This window comes from Notolabrus celidotus, chromosome 20 (assembly GCF_009762535.1).
Source record: "Notolabrus celidotus isolate fNotCel1 chromosome 20, fNotCel1.pri, whole genome shotgun sequence".
NCBI classification, from domain to species: domain Eukaryota; kingdom Metazoa; phylum Chordata; class Actinopteri; order Labriformes; family Labridae; genus Notolabrus; species Notolabrus celidotus.
In genome coordinates this window covers 20,084,887-20,100,750 of record NC_048291.1, presented here as the reverse complement: position 1 = coordinate 20,100,750, position 15,864 = coordinate 20,084,887, and the positions used below count along the sequence as shown (strand labels likewise).

At 40.4% G+C, this 15,864-nt stretch overlaps 1 protein-coding gene across 7 annotated transcripts in view; it reads right to left on the bottom strand.

Annotated features, from left to right (window-relative positions):
* Positions 1–13,894, bottom strand: part of LOC117832181 (thyroid hormone receptor alpha) — a 146,626-nt gene extending 132,732 nt beyond the window's left edge. For 2 of the 7 annotated variants that reach the window (XM_034711189.1, XM_034711194.1), the window contains exons 1-3: positions 13,447–13,894; positions 13,085–13,218; positions 12,603–12,711 (exon numbers count right to left, since the gene is read on the bottom strand). The gene's annotated coding sequence lies outside the window, so the exon portion shown is untranslated. Of the gene's footprint in view, positions 1–12,602; positions 12,712–13,080; positions 13,219–13,446 lie in introns of all 7 variants that reach the window. The other 5 variants (XM_034711190.1, XM_034711192.1, XM_034711191.1 and 2 more) reach the window with 5 other exon arrangements.
* Positions 13,895–15,864: the final 1,970 nt, after the last annotated feature.

The window sequence follows — 15,864 nt, the reverse complement described above, 5'->3', positions numbered from 1 at the left end:
GGGACGAACTTGACTTTGTGATTTGCCTGAACTAACGCTATGCTCAGTCAGTGGTGTAAGAGATTACAGTGGATCCATGGCATATGTCTCAAAAAAATCTAGGATTGCGCCATGATTGCAGCAACTACACCCACTTTACAGCTGCCTACAGTTTATGTCCACAGTACCATGGACATATGGTTCAAAAAGGCGTAAAACATATATCAAACACAGGACAGTCTGTTACATTAGCATTAGCAAGCACGTAGCTAAAATGTCAGCAGTGCGGAAATATTTTACACTAAAAAGTGACAACAGTCAAACATTCCCCTTGCAAAATATGCAGTACAATTGTTTTATGAAGCTGTAGCAGTAGAGCCGTGTTCAATACAACCAATTTGATACAACAACCAAAAATATATATGCAACATATATGCAACGCTACACTATGCTAAATCAAAAAATTCTTGACTTTCCAAGGAAGGATGAATATTCTTGAGAAAGCGAAAAAAAAGCTTAAAAGATTACAGTTTAGATTTTAAGTTCTCGAGTTTCACAACAGACATTTAGAGCTCTGACGGTTTTCCCGTGTCATTGCTGTGCCTTGCAACACACTGGATTTATTCCTCTACTTTGAAGATAGGACTCCGCATCGGCAGATACTTCATATTAAAAGGTCAGATCAAGCTCAGGGGCCGAAAAGTTAATCAGGACATCTCTAGTTGAGATATCTGACACAAAAAGAAAAGACAAACAATAACAGCTCTGTTGATGGATAGATAAATACGGATAAAGTACATTAGAGGCAACTCAGTGTAATTTTTCGTATCTGGAGCCTCATCCTGTCACTACCAAGCCTCCCTGACTTCAGTCCTCTTCTATCTTGATCTCAGTACAGATCATAGCGACTCTCTCCCATCTCTCTCAGACGTTTATGTCCGGGAAAGTTCCCTTTCGAGAGTCATGACGTGAACTTTACTGTACTTGCTGAAACCCCCCTGAGGGGAGGAGCAAGACCCGACCTCCTCTGCAGAAGTTCATTCTGAGCAGGGAGTCCGTCCTTTTAATGTAATCCCTGGACCACTTCCTGTTGTGGCCACTCCTGACGCCAGTCCATGTTCCTTTCTCCATGGGGCAGAGAGTTTATGTGTGTGTGTAATTTGCACTATGTAGATCTATGTCTACTCTCTGAGAACATTTGTGTATGCGTGTGTGAGAGAATTCTCCCTGGAGGGATGAGAGCTTGTTATGAAGTCTTTCTCTCATCCCACTAAAGCAGTTTTTTTAGTCTTTCCTCTTATCCCCTAAAACAATACCATCCCCCTGAGAGATGCTACTGAGAGAAAGAGACTGCGCAGCATTAGAGTCAGAGAAAGAGGGAGGGGAAACAGAGAGAGAACAGAGAGTTCTGAACGCAGTGACAGCACATGCCTACACTCACTAGTATGCTGTCCTGCTTACTGCTTACTGGTGCTGAGGGATTAAAAAAACAGTGGAGGGAACTCCGGATATACTGGCCCAGGACTTGGTTGCGTAATTGTTGATTGCAGATAAACAAATGTTGATTGATTGATTAATTGGCTGCCTTTGGATCAATCACTGTAATCCAAAGGCTTGAAAACGCACCAACTAAGCGCATAATTTCCTCGAGGTCTGAGCTAATTTGATACGTAGGTTTTTGAGATGTGACATTTCACGTGGACAAACAGTTGTGAGTGTGAGAGAGAGCGGTAATTGGAAGCTTTGTATTTGTTGTTTGTGTATTTGTTGTTTTTGTATTTGATACCCAAGGTATTACAGGGAGATTTAAAGAAAATTGGAGGGTTCTTTTCTATTAGCCATGTTCCCTTCAACATACAGATGCCAAAACCTACCGAGGAATCGCTGTTGTGTTTTTAACACTTCTACTTTATTCACCTGGCAGTTGTTGCTTGCTTCCATGGACTGTGGTGCTAAAAAATTTCAATTTAAAGCTGTTTCTTTTTTGTTTCTGTGTGTTTTCTTATTTTCTTTTTATCATCAGTTGATGAATACATAATGTATGATTTAAAAAAAAGAAAATCTAGCATTGAGTAACCCACAGAGCCAAAATCTACAGTCCCCTGATGCCCCATGATCTGATCATGCTGCAGCTCTGTTTTTGATTAAAGCTCGCATAAGGACTTTTTAGCTGGTTATGAAACAGCCTTGAATTGTCTCTTTATGACCTACAAAAGCAAGGAAGAGTAACAGCATAAAGATACAGATCATTTTAAAGCTTGAAATTGCTGCCACAGGGTGGCTGTCAGACAAACTGATCTCAGCATGCTGCTGAAACAGCATTTTCTTTTAAACAGTTTGCCAGCAAAGACTCTGGATGAGTGACAGATTTGACTTTTTAAAGAAAGAGGATGAGATTTTTGTTTAACAAAAAATAATAATAAAACAGAACTTATACATATAGGGGACAAGATCAGTGAAGACTACCTTGCTCAAAGGGGAACTTAAAGTGCTTTGAAGCTTTAATGTTTTAGCTCATATCAGCTTCTTTGAGCAAAGCAGCCAGTTGTTTTTAATTTAGTGTGTTTTCCATTTGTATTATCTTCTTTTTTTAATGTATTATGTATTTATTTATTTACTTGCTTAATTTTTAGACATTCAGTTATTTATTCATTCATTCCTTTATTTATTTGATTATTTATTAATATATTTGTTTATTTATTCATTTATTTTTTTTGTATTAATCCATTATTTCTTTAATTATTTATTTGTTTTTTTATTTGATTTGTTTATTTATTTAGTATTTCTTTTGTAAAGCAACTCCCCTGTCCAATGAATCTGGCCAGCACCAAACAGCCAATGTACTAATATTTTTTTAACTAATCTTTAACAGGGATGGACAAGATTATATGACCCAACAATGAAACGTCATTACTGTCAGTAGTCACAAATTAGTTTGAAGAATTATTAACGTTTTTGTTGCTGAAGGCCCTGAAATGCCCGTCATGTGTCGTGTCCAAGCAACCAATGCCACTAGCCAGGCTGTAGTTCTTATTAATGGCTACTGCTTTTATTTTATAATGCACATCTACAGGTGTGTGTATGCTAACCTGCAAGGATGACTGAAGGCTGGTGGTGCTAGCTACACTTAGCAAGCCACATTGACATAGTTTACCCACAGACTCTGCGACATAATTGGCTGTTCATCGCCGTCTTCTTTTTCTCTTTAATGTTGGGCGGTTTGAGGCACATTAGCACCCCCTCTCTTTCCAGCAGTTTGGGGTGTAATTACAGGTTACATAAGTTTTCTTAACATAAATAAGACAAATGTTCTTTAAAAGTTGGCTATAAGTTCCTCTGCTGCTTCATCAATCTGTCTGGTTTCTCCTTTGTCCACGCTGTCACTTCTGTGTAATGTTTATACAGCCTAGAAAAAAGTAGCAAATCATTTTGCGATAATTATCATTAGCGTTTTTTCGCCCAGCCCAACATTTAGGTCTCGGTTTCTCTCATTTAGTTGAGACTTTTAATGCAGTGAGAAAATAACATCAATAACACTGATGGAGATTAGTGAGGAGGGAAGGGAACTCCCAAATATTCCAGCGTGAATGGACAACAGCAAGATATTTCTATTACTAGATCTAAGCTGCTAGTATAGCTCACATGGATCAAAGCAAAGCCAAACATGGACGTCACAAGAGCCATGTGGAACTAAAGAGAACATTTTAGGCTTCAGCCTGAGGACTGAGCTTGAAGATAAAAAGTCTTTCAAGACGAGCCTCTGGGAGCAGGACAAACAATCTTCCTATCGCCTCAAGGAGAAGCTGTTTCACTTTGTAATTTTGACATGAAAAAATAAATAAAGTTTTTAAAATGCATTAGTATTAAACCATAAAGCATAAATCCCTGTATAGACAACTTCTTGCATTCCCGATTGTAAAAGTCAATGTGTCCTGCTTCATCATAACTCATGTTTGAAGTACGGATAAACAACATGAAGACTCATACTGAACTAAACTTCACATCCAAGTCCCAAGACAGCATAACTCCTGAGATTCTCAACCCCAATTTAAGACCTTTATTACCAATCATATGGAGGGAGGATCGTCCTCGGCTGACTGATAGATGTTTAATGTTCTGTGTGGGAGATGCATGTCTACATCTGGCGTTCAACACTAATTTAATAGAGGCTGCATTAAATAAAGATGTTCCTGCCTAAGTAGAAAAGAACAGAACATTCCAGAGAAACTAGTACCACGGAGGAGCCCTGAGGCTGTTATAATGTTTGTGAGCTCACAGAACAGCCCATGTATACTGAGCTCAGTCAGACATTATGTGAAGTATGTACATCCACTTCAGAGGAGAGGAGAGGAGAGGAGTGCTGAGGGAAGGAAAGGAGAGTAGAAGAGAGGAAAGGAGTGCTGAGGAGAGGAGAGGAGATGAGAGGAGTGCTAAGGAAAGGAAAGGAGAGTATTGTTGAGGAAAGGAGAGGCGTGTTTAAGAGAGGAGAGGAGAGGAGATTGAGGAGAGGAAAGGAGTGCTGAGGAAAGGAGAGGAGAGGAGTGAGGAGGAAAGGAGAGGAGAGGAGAGGAGAGTTGAGGAAAGAAAATGAGAGAGCAGAGGCGTGTTGCAGACAGAAGACTGAGGAGAGGAAAGGAGTGCTGAGGAAAGAAGAGGAGAGGAGTGCAAATAAAAGGAGAGGAGTGCTGAGGAAAGGAAATGAGAGGACAGGAGAGGAATGCTGAGGAAAGGAAATGAGAGGACAGGAGAAGAGTGCTGAGGAGAGGAGAGGAGATGAGAGGAGTGCTAAGGAAAGGAAAGGAGAGGCGTGTTTAGGAGAGGAGAGGAGATTGAGGAGAGGAAAGGAGTGCTGAGGAAAGAAGAGGAGAGGAGTGCGGATGAAAGGAGAGGAGTGCTGAGGAAAGGAAATGAGAGGACAGGAGAGGAATGTTGAGGAAAGGAAATGAGAGGACAGGAGAAGAGTGCTGAGGAGAGGAGAGGAGAGGAGAGGAGAGGAGAGGAGAGGAGAGGAGAGGAGAGGAGAGGAGAGGAGAGGAGAGGAGAGGAGAGGAGAGGAGAGGAGAGGAGAGGAGAGCTCAAAATTGATAATAGCTTCAATCAGTCATCCCTCGTTTCATACTCTGCGCTGCTCATCTCTTTACGATCTATCTCCACACACACCTGTAACAGAGAACCATTGAGCTTTATCTCACTGTCATTCTAGCTGTATTCATTCTTTAGTCTATTTAATGTCGGCTGATACAAAAACAGATAATGACCTGCCTCTAAAAGTGGATACATTTTGCGCGGCACGCATTTTCTTCTTCAAGACAAGTGTAGATTGTGAAAGTTATGCACACCTGAAGGGTAACAACGGGTAATATGTCAGAAAAAAGGTGATTTCACATTTCGTTGCTGACAGAGTCCTATCATAGTCCTATATCCAATCATATCGTGACTGTCAGGCAGAAACCTTGTATCTCCAAAACCACAACTTTCCAGGAAGTAGAAAAAAAAATTAACTCAAGCATGAGATTCAAGCACAAGTTTCTTTTTTCCTTTTAAACTGTTAAATTTTAAAAAGCCTAGTATCACACATAAAATTGAGATCAATAGCATTGATTAATTCAAAAATAAAAACAATAAAACATGTAGATATGAGGTTTCTTACTGACAAGAATAAATGTTTGGGTTTTTTTAACTGACAGAGCAAAATTTGAAATTTGTAATTTTCAGTATTGGTTTCAAAAATATGCATCGTGAGGATTTTTTTCCAAATCACTAATTTCTAGCTAGTAAAAAAAATTATGAGTCATTTATTAGATTCAACCACAAGCACTTTTTTAAAAGTATTTTTCATCTCTTTAATTTTAGAAAGCCTAGTGACACATAAAAGTGGATCAATAGCATTGAATAACTAAAAAAGAATAAAAGGATAAAACATGGAGATACGAGGTTTCTGCCTGACAGCGATGATATGTGTGCTGAGAAGCAATGAGTCATTGCAAAGGATAAAAAATGCCAAACCTGGTCTGAGATCATTTAGAGACACTCCAAAAATATCTGACACTTTACATAAAGTGTTTGGATGTGTTGCCACACATGAAATCATTTTACTTTCTTCTACACAAAACAGCCGAGTGGTTTGGATCAATGAGACAGATATCTCTACACCTCCATCAACAAGGTGAGAGTTACGGTGCTGCCTCATTAAGGATTCAAGGCAGGATTTGAATACTTGGAAAGAAAAACATTGCTACAGCAATATATTTACGTCATTCCTCTGCACTTCAATTATTGTATCCCATGACCCAAAGCATCAATACTTTGATTTCAAAGTAATACATGCCTTTTAACACATTTCCTTGTGCTTTTAATGTCTCTGCTCAGAGGATAGAACGGTGGATAGAGTGGGAAACAGGGCAGAGAGAGTGAGGAATAGCAAGCATCAAAGGGCAGAGGGTGTCTGCCTTAAAGCTTCTGGGAACGTGACTGGGAATAGTTAAATTCATATAGAACATTACAATTTAACATGTCATTAAGCCAACAGCCATTAAGGGTAAAGGCGACAAAGAGACGTTAGAAGACGGAGTATTTCTGTTGCACATGTGCAGGCGTGACTTGGGGTTTTATTTATGAAGTTAATGTGTATCAATTGAGAATTCAATCAAACAATCACAGTGTCCTTGCAATTTTCTCCGTTTTTAAATCTCACTCCACTACACACATATTTCCAGCGACAGTCGCTAATGTTGTCTTCTTTTGCTAATTAATGCAATTCTTCATGCATTCTTCTTCTGCTGTTACTTAATGCGGTTAGCAAACAGCTATAAAACGCTCTTTAGCCACTGTATGGCGGGAATTGGGTATTACAATCGGTAAAAAACTATGAAATTTTTTGAAAATAAGATACTACTGGCATTAACTTTTAGATTTTGATTATTCAAGCATTTGAAAATCATGACCCATCCCTATTGGTAAGATATTTATATTGTTATAGATATCCAAGTAAACCCTGCCCAGTTTAACCAGGTGTCACAGCGTTTTCAAAAACTTAACTGATAATAAATCAAAAACGGTTTCAAGTTCAGTTTTAACATTTCGGTATATATAATAGTACATATGACTATAAACATAGATGTTTGTATAATATAAACATCATAGTTTTTGTTGATTTTGGGGGTTCCCAGGGTCATCCACAATGAAGATTATAGCCTCTGTGCACCGGGCATGTACTTCAACTGCTAAAAATCGACTTATTGCCCAGCCCTATAGGTCCGTCTGTGCATCAGACGTCCTATAAGGTAGCAGCACCTAAACACTGCACCTCTGTGTCACTCTCCTTTAACTGATGTAAATAAGTCATTAGAGTAATTCAATTTAAAGTGTGAGATATTTTAAGGGTGTTCAAAGATAACCTCATACTTGTCTGAATACCCATGTGATGTCTGGGTTGCTGTTAATGTTCAGCTGTAAGTAGACAGATACATTCTTTTTAATAAGCTTACTGTGGACAACACAGACACACTCAACAGATTTACTGAGTACAGATCATCATCAGGGCAGCATCATTTTTCATCCCCACATGTTTTCTGTTCAGCAGGGTGTTTACCAACACTGAGGATCCAGATCAGCACAGAGCAGCTTGTGTGCGTGTGCGTGTGCGTGTGCGTGCGTGCGTGCGTGCGTGCATGTGTGTGTGAGTCTCTGCTGCTACTCTTGGTAACAGAGATAAATAAATGTTATTACACATTTCATACAAAGAAGAGATGTGATATTAAGATACAAAACAGTGCTGTCAGCAGAAAGCGAGGCTCAGACACTGAATTTAAAGGTTTTATCGACTTGAGTATGACATGAGTTACTCTGAAGTGAACATGAAGGGAAACAGCCCCTAAACCATCGTCTCTCACCAATCATGCGAGTCATCAAACTGCAGAAATCAAAGGAGCAAAGCAACTGGAAGTATTTCATCTCTTCTACTTTATTAAAAACTGATAAATTCCATAGGAAGCCGATAAAACAAACTTTGCAATTTCAAAGTCCGAAACATAACACCAGCATAACGTAAGCGTGACAGAAAGGCTACAGAATGGGGCTGCAGCTATCCATTACACCGCCTATGATTATAACTTAACAGTTATCTGAGAGGAAATACATTTGTGCAACATAAAGGTTATTTTGAAATGAATTTGATGCAGGTCTCTTCAGATTAACTGGAAGAGGTGAAAGAATGAATATTTATTTATCATAACCGTGACTAAAATCCTCCATCTGGTGCATTGATGTTGCTTAAAACAAAAGGAAATGTCACTTTAAATGTCACTTCACTTCTTTCCAACCCCAACTCGGCCAAGGCAGATGGCTGTCCAACATGAGTCTGGTTGTAATGGAAGTTTGTCCTTGCCACTACAACTTTCTAAATGCTGCAAAGTGCTCTGCTCATGGTGGATTGAGATGAGATGAGACGAAGTCCTGTCTGTAAGATGGGACTGGATCTTATCCTGTCTTGATGTTGGTTCTTAGTTAATACTATAACAGGGTATTGTCTGGACCTGCTCTGTTTGTAAAGCGTCTTGGGATAACATTTGTTGTGATTTGGCACTATACATGTCTTACCTGTGCTGGCTATGCATGATCGGCTGTGTCAACTTAACCAAACACAGGCTGCTTCAACCCAAACTCAGTCAAGGCAGATGGCTGTCTAACATGAGCCTGGTTCTTCTTGAGGTTTCCGCCTGTTAAAGGAAGTTCTTCCTTGTCGCTGTAACTTGATAAATGCTACAAATTCCCGCCACTTCCTTTTCCTCTACGATGAATTTCCAACAACAGTTCATCTGATATCCCATTATTGCACCTCCATCAGATCACAGAGTAAACTCACCACTCTGCATGCTGAGTCTGTGTGTCACATGATGCCGCTACTACAGATACCTAAGCCTGATGGATGGAACAGATGTTCAGTTATGTGACCTGGCTTTTTCAGTGTGAGTATCTGCATTATGAGCAGTACCTCATCCTGGTGCTGATTAACTCTGTTGCCACAAATATGAGCTGTCAATGCAGCACTTGTGTCGACCCATGTTTACTCAAGTGTCCCCACACCTGCGGGGCAAGTTCGGTGCAGTGTTGTGTAAGTCATGGGCAACACAAGATGGTAAGCTTTTGTCTGGAGAAGTTAAGAGTGAGAGGGCAAGACACACCGATTAATACGCAGGGAAACATTGTTCAAAATATCTGATGATTTAAGTAACACAACTGATGTCTATTTGTACAAATTTCATAAATGTTTCCCCCTCACTGTTCCCTCGCCACTCTAGGGAGGGTACCAAAGACCAGAATATGTTCACATACTGAAATTGAAGCAACTAATTTCCTAGTCGTTTAAACAAAATTTTAAATTCTGACTAACAGAATCACGGGCCTTCAGTCCTCCCCACAGGTCAACGCCCACATGTGTTACCTTTGCTGGTTATGCATTATAGGTTGTGTCAAATTTACCAGACACGACCTTCCTCAGCCGCAACTCGGTTGAGGCAGAAGGCTGTCTATAATGAGTCTGGTTCTGCTCGAGGTTTCTGCCTGTTAAAATGAAGTTTGTCCTTGCCACTGTAACTTGCTAAGTGCTGCAAAGTGCTCTGCTCATGGTGGATTAAGATGAGATAAGACAGAGTCCTGTTTGTAAGATTGGACTGGATCTTATCCTGTCTTGATGTTGGATGTTTTTTATAACAATATAACATAGAATACGGTCTAGACCTGCTTTGTTTGTAAAACCGCCTTGGGATAAAATTTGTTGTGATTTGGCGCTATACAAATAAGATTGGTTAATTTATTGTGTGATATACAACATGGTCTCTGATGGGGTTCCCAATATTGGGTGGACTTCAGATTTCTTCCAGATTTTTTTTTTAGGTTATCTAAAATTGCATATTTTACCCATTCTTGTAAAAATATCAACAAGAATAGTACTTAAAGCTGCTGTTGGTAGTCGTGATATAAACATCAGTTCTGAGAGAGATTTTGAATGTCAACACTACCCCTCCCCTCTCTGCTGTCGTAACCCTGCCCACAAAACATTGTTGTGCGTGTTCTATGAGGAAGTAGTGGCTTCCCAGCCAATCAGGGCAACATAGTGGGGCCACCACTCGACCAATCAGGACAGAGGGTTGGGGAGTAGCTCTGATTGGTCTGTGATAACGGGAACGAGGGGAATAATAACATTGCTTGATACAAAGGCATTGGAAAACACAGATATTTCGCCATAATCTCAAATTACTTCACTTACAGATCTGCTAAATGACATTGTACAGATGAGTGCTGATTGGTATTATGACCTTTTCTCCAAACCCAGCAGAAAAAAAGTAAGGTTTTTACACCGTTCCTACCAACAGCAGCTGAAAATGTGAATTAAAACCTTCCAAATATTTTTGGGACATTAGTTTTCTGTCTTTCTTTGTTGCCAGATGACTCCTGAGGTTCAGGTTAGTGAACACTTAATGAACAAAAGCATCAGTAGCAGCAGGTTAATTCATAACAGCACAGGAAACACAGCTACATGTGCATATAGACAAGCTTATATTCCGCAGACAAGCTAAGTGAATTATGAAGAAACATTTACTCACTTTAAGGGACAGTAGGGGTTGCAAGTATTTGGCACCCATACAGTCTAATGGCATTTGCCAAAACGACAGCACCTGCTTGCGGTGGGTAGCTGTGCTAAAGCAAAGAGGCCTACTTCAGGCCTACCATGATAATAATAGCATTAGTAATACGTTTAACCAACTGGTAGTTCGGCAATCTCCGGTCTTATAATATGAAGCCAATGCAAAAATGTTATAAACTGTAGTTCATAGAGCTTCCGCTTGAGGCTGGCTGCAGAAACACCGGAAACTACAGACACACTCATTCAAAAAAGACGATCTTTACACCAATAATAAACCCGTTTACAGCCTGGTTCAAAACTGGTTTAGGTCTGAATAGATCATTTCTCTGTCGGAACAAACTGTACATTCTGTGCATTTTTTATAACTTGCTATATTTGAAGATATTAAACCTAATAGTTTTGTCTAAATAAGGGATGGCTGACTTGATTGACAGGCAGGCACCTTGTAACTGTTAGCAAAGAGGCGAAAGGCCCGCCTCCTCACCTCACACTAGCTTGTCAGCAGTTAGGTTGAGTTCAGCATTTCCAACATGGCACCCGCCGACGATAGGCTTCAAAACAGGGCTTCAGAAACAGCTTCCAATTATCATACAGTCCATGTATACAAATTTGGTTTCTGTACAATATGGCATAGATCACTTTTATTTCCTGTTATCCTTTTGTATTTCAATATTCTAAAAACACATCATTAATCCAGAGATTAAATGATTATGGTACATTGTTGTTGTTGTTTTTTTAATCGCTTAACTTGATGTGGAAAAATATTCAAAGTAAAGTAATGGCATGTGATTTTTCTCAGGATCTATAAATCAATAGTTGTACACCTAGCATAAGATGGAACATGTGCAAAACACTGGTATCACATTAAATAAGGGGACAAGCTGAACTGGATGAATGTGTAGCTGATGATAAGCCCCTCCCCCCTCAGTCTATATGTCTGAGATGTAAGCAGGCGGTGAGACCTTGGGGACTGGGGCAGCGGCTGCCTCCACAGCCCCTGTTATGTAACTGATTTCCCTCAGACTGAGGCAGGGCAGGGGAGGGAAGGAGAGAGACAGGTTTTTCCTTTCCTGTCTCTCCCCCTCCCTCTTCCTCACACAGTCCCCCTCCCCACCACCCACCCGCCTTCCCCTCCTGCTCGCTATACATTAAGCCTCAACCTCAGAAAACCAGGACGCTGCCTCGCAGCAATGAGCTATGGGAATGGAAGGGGAGGGGGAGGGCAGCGTTAGGAATGGACGTCAAAAGAGGTCACTTCTGGCTGCAGGCAGAGATTATGGCTTTGCATGTTTGTATATGTACATGCATGAACAGAGTGTTTCTCTAAGACAGAGAATACATGGAAAAATATAAACATGTGCTCCTTTATGTTGTCAGAGAAATCCTGACGAGTGGAATTCAACTGCAGAACAGGTATTAGTTTCATTATAGGATTTTAAACCTCAGATTTAGGAGCACTGTGTGTCAAATCCTGCTTTTCTTTCAAAAAAAACAAAGACTGATAGAAGAACTCATACATACTAATAAATCTTTGAGCTGCTCCTGAAAACTAATAAAAACCTGCCGGCTTCCTAACTCATAACTGGGTTACTGGGGGAAACTCTTGTAAACAACACGAGTGAGAGTGCTTCCTGTGTAATTTTATAGAGGCATGTCTTCTGCGCTCCTGGGAAATATCTTTTTTGGTACCACATTCATTCATTGTTTTACTCCCAGTTACAGTTATATGAGCGTTTTCATTCCCATGTCCCCTTCTGCAATTGAAAACACTACATGCATTCATATGATTCCTCTGTGACGATGCAGACCAAAATTGGGTCAAAGGTAACATAAAGATGTGCATGATGCATGCTGCAAAAACCCATAGCACGTTATGTAGACGGGTCATGGGAATGACTTGTTAATTGTTTTCACACTAGACTGACACCCGTGTGCTGCTGAGAGGTCTGTGCAGGTCACTAACCAAGCGCATCCTGACCTGCAGTTTTGAGCCCCAGATGGACCGTAAATCATGTCTGACTGGTCCAGAAGAGACCAAATGATGCTGCCCTCTCATCCAAATATCACATTCATCAGCTTGATCGCACCTGTAAGTCAACCACAAACACACAGACACACACAAACATGCAAAGACAACCAGTAATATTAACACAATGCACAGGATCATACATGTACACCACGCCTTAGCCTGCAAGAGCAGCCATAGGCTGCAACTACATTTCATATTTCATGCTGTCCTGTAACACATACATTATTTATATCAAGTCTCCAGGAGCACTTTAAGCACACTTTGGCACACTTTCCCTCACACAAACCTACCAGGATATGTCACAGCAAAGGAATGTGGACAGTGGCTGTGCAGCAATCCACACATTGGCAGGGCTACGTATGGAAATATAGGATACAGTACAGTACATATAGTACCACGATCTTGGCACAAAGCCCTATTTCTGTACCTACTTAAGTGACATCTCTCACGGACCGTCCAGACTGAGCAGCCATGTAGGGCAGGGTGTAGGTTAACAGGTCTCTTATTGCGTTGATCATATAGCTCCAACCATAGCCGTGAACTCAGCCCTACCTGACCCAGGTCCCTGAACAGAACAGTAAAAACAAGCACATGGCAGTCATGCGGATCACTTTCTCAAATGGCACGCAGAGGTACATTGAGTCCGCTGCGTGTCTTTGCATTAACATATGGGTACAGTACAGTAAGCGGGCCGGCGCAGCGCCCGGGTTGAAGTGAGGACAGCCCTCGCTTTGTACCGCCGCCTCATATAGAAAACAGCACACTGGATTTCGCTATAAAATAACACACTCACCAATGCTCGACTCGTGGAAGAAACCCACCTCCTGTGCCGTCAACATAGAGCTCGTTGAACAAGGAACAGCCGAGTTAACACGTGAAGAAAAAGAATAGACACGTTGAAATGAAAGCGAGTCCTGCTGGTTCACCGTCTGAACGGCGTGGCTCTCTCTCCCCCGGTGCTCGCTCCCCTCTCAGTCCGCTATCAGGTGCGAGGAGACGGGAGCGCCGTGTCTGCCAGGGACTACCAAAGCCATGGCCACGGTCTGCAGGGGAACTCTACAGCGTTTATTTGCTTTCTGTGCTGCTGCTCGGTCCTCCCCCCCGCCTGCCGGTACAGTACGGGTGAATGCGGGTCAGGAGCAGTAAAGCTGCCGCCGGGGAGAAATCACCACCAGGCCTCACAGCGTCCTCTATTGGCCGAACAGGGGGGCTGCAGTGAGGGTTGCATAATGACGAGAGCCCGTGTGAATTAAAGGGGAATCTCACTGTTTCCCCAGCAACATTCCTTTTCAAAATAATTGGTTGAAAGTTTTGGACAAAAGTGCACATTTAAGAGGCCAAGAGCAACAACATACTTTGCGTTTATCAACAATTTAGTTGCACAATGAAGCTGATTATATGAATGTTATAGGCCTATATCTTGAATCTCAAAGACAAATAGAATATGTTCAACTTTATTAGAGGCCTAATTTACATCACTTGATAATGAATATTTTATTACCATTATTAAAATTATATTTTTGTTCATGTGTATTATTTCCCTCTTTCATTGATTTTTGTCTATAGGTTATTTCTGCTCTATTTTTGTATAAACATTGTTTTTTTGTTTGTTTTTGTCTTCCTCTTATTATCATGATTATTACTTTTATTATAATTATTGTATAGAACACTTCTTGCAGACACACACGCACGCACGCACGCACACACACACACACACACACACAAAATAACATTTTCAATTCAAAACACTTTAATGCAGATGTAATTGACATTTTAATAATGAAATTCTATAATTGAACACAGTTGGCTGAATTCCGAAAATTGTTATACACAGTTCGGCTGCTGCCATACCTCGCATTTTTTTCACTCTCATAAAACGAGACAAAAAAAAAGCTTAATTAAAATTTAGTTTATACTTACTTTTTCAACATTACCAAGAAAGGACCCCAAATGAATACTATTAACTTTTCTTCTGTTGGAAGAAAGCCTAGTAAGCTAACAGCCAATAACAGTTTGAATAGCATTCATTAAGAGGTTGATGCTTTGTTTAAGGGTCATTGAAGAAACAGAAATGCAGGTTTCAACACATTTTGTTGATATTGTTGAGTATATAATGAATTAAATCCTTGAATAATTTATGCCTGGTTTACAGGGTAATGTCGTAAACTTTTTCAACCAACCAATCAATCTTTATTTGTACAGTGCCAAATCACAACAAATGTTATCTCAAGACACTTTTACAAACATAGTAGGTCTAGACCATACTCTATGTTTAATTTTTAACAAAGACCCAACATCAAGATAGGATAAGATGCAGTCCCCTCTTACTGGTAGGACTCAGTCTTATCTCTCTCATATCTTAATCCACCATGAGCATTGCACCTTGCAGTATTAAGCTAGTTACAGTAGCAAGGAAAAACCTCCTTTTAACAGGCAGAAACCTGGAGCAGAACCAGATTCATGTTAGACAGCCATCTGTCTCAACCGAGTTGGGGTTGGAAAGAGGGATAGGGGAGATTAAGAGAGAGAGAGAGATGATAGTAATGAGACAGATAGTAGTAGTTGTAGCAGCTGGAGCCTGGCACATCCACAGCAGCAGGCCGTCTGGTAGGAGCCTACGGGACAAGGGAGCTCAGGGACTCCAGAAAGGTCCATGGTTAGTAACTTTAATGGGACAGGGAGAGTGAAAGTAAGTGACAGGCAGAAAGAGGGGTGAGATAGGATCCCAGTGTGTGTGATGAAACAGTGTACGATTATGTTATCCCCAAGATGTTTCCTAAAGTATTCTTCGCAAAGGTAAAATAGCACATGTACATTACTGTAACTGCTCTGTGTGCCAATTTTTTTCAGGAAGTGATGATTTTCTATTCTCGGACAACACTGCCAAAAATCTAGGGCACTAACTTTTGGACTTTGGAATGTTTTTGCTTATACAAAGCCAACTCATTGCCTACATATATTTAATTTAGTAGGCCTGCGATGTCCATGCAGTCTTTATTAGAAAAGCAAACTAGTCTGATTTAGCTTACAAAGAAACCCTGCACAACGTAAAAAGAAAAAAAAAAAGCTATAGAAATCAGTTGCAATGGTTGCAACAGCATCAATAATAAGTGACAGTATAGTTGGTGAAAGACAAGCTATGTTGACCCACTTTTAAAACGGAGAGTTCAATTATTAACCAAACATATAAATAGTGTAAGCAGAGACTTTT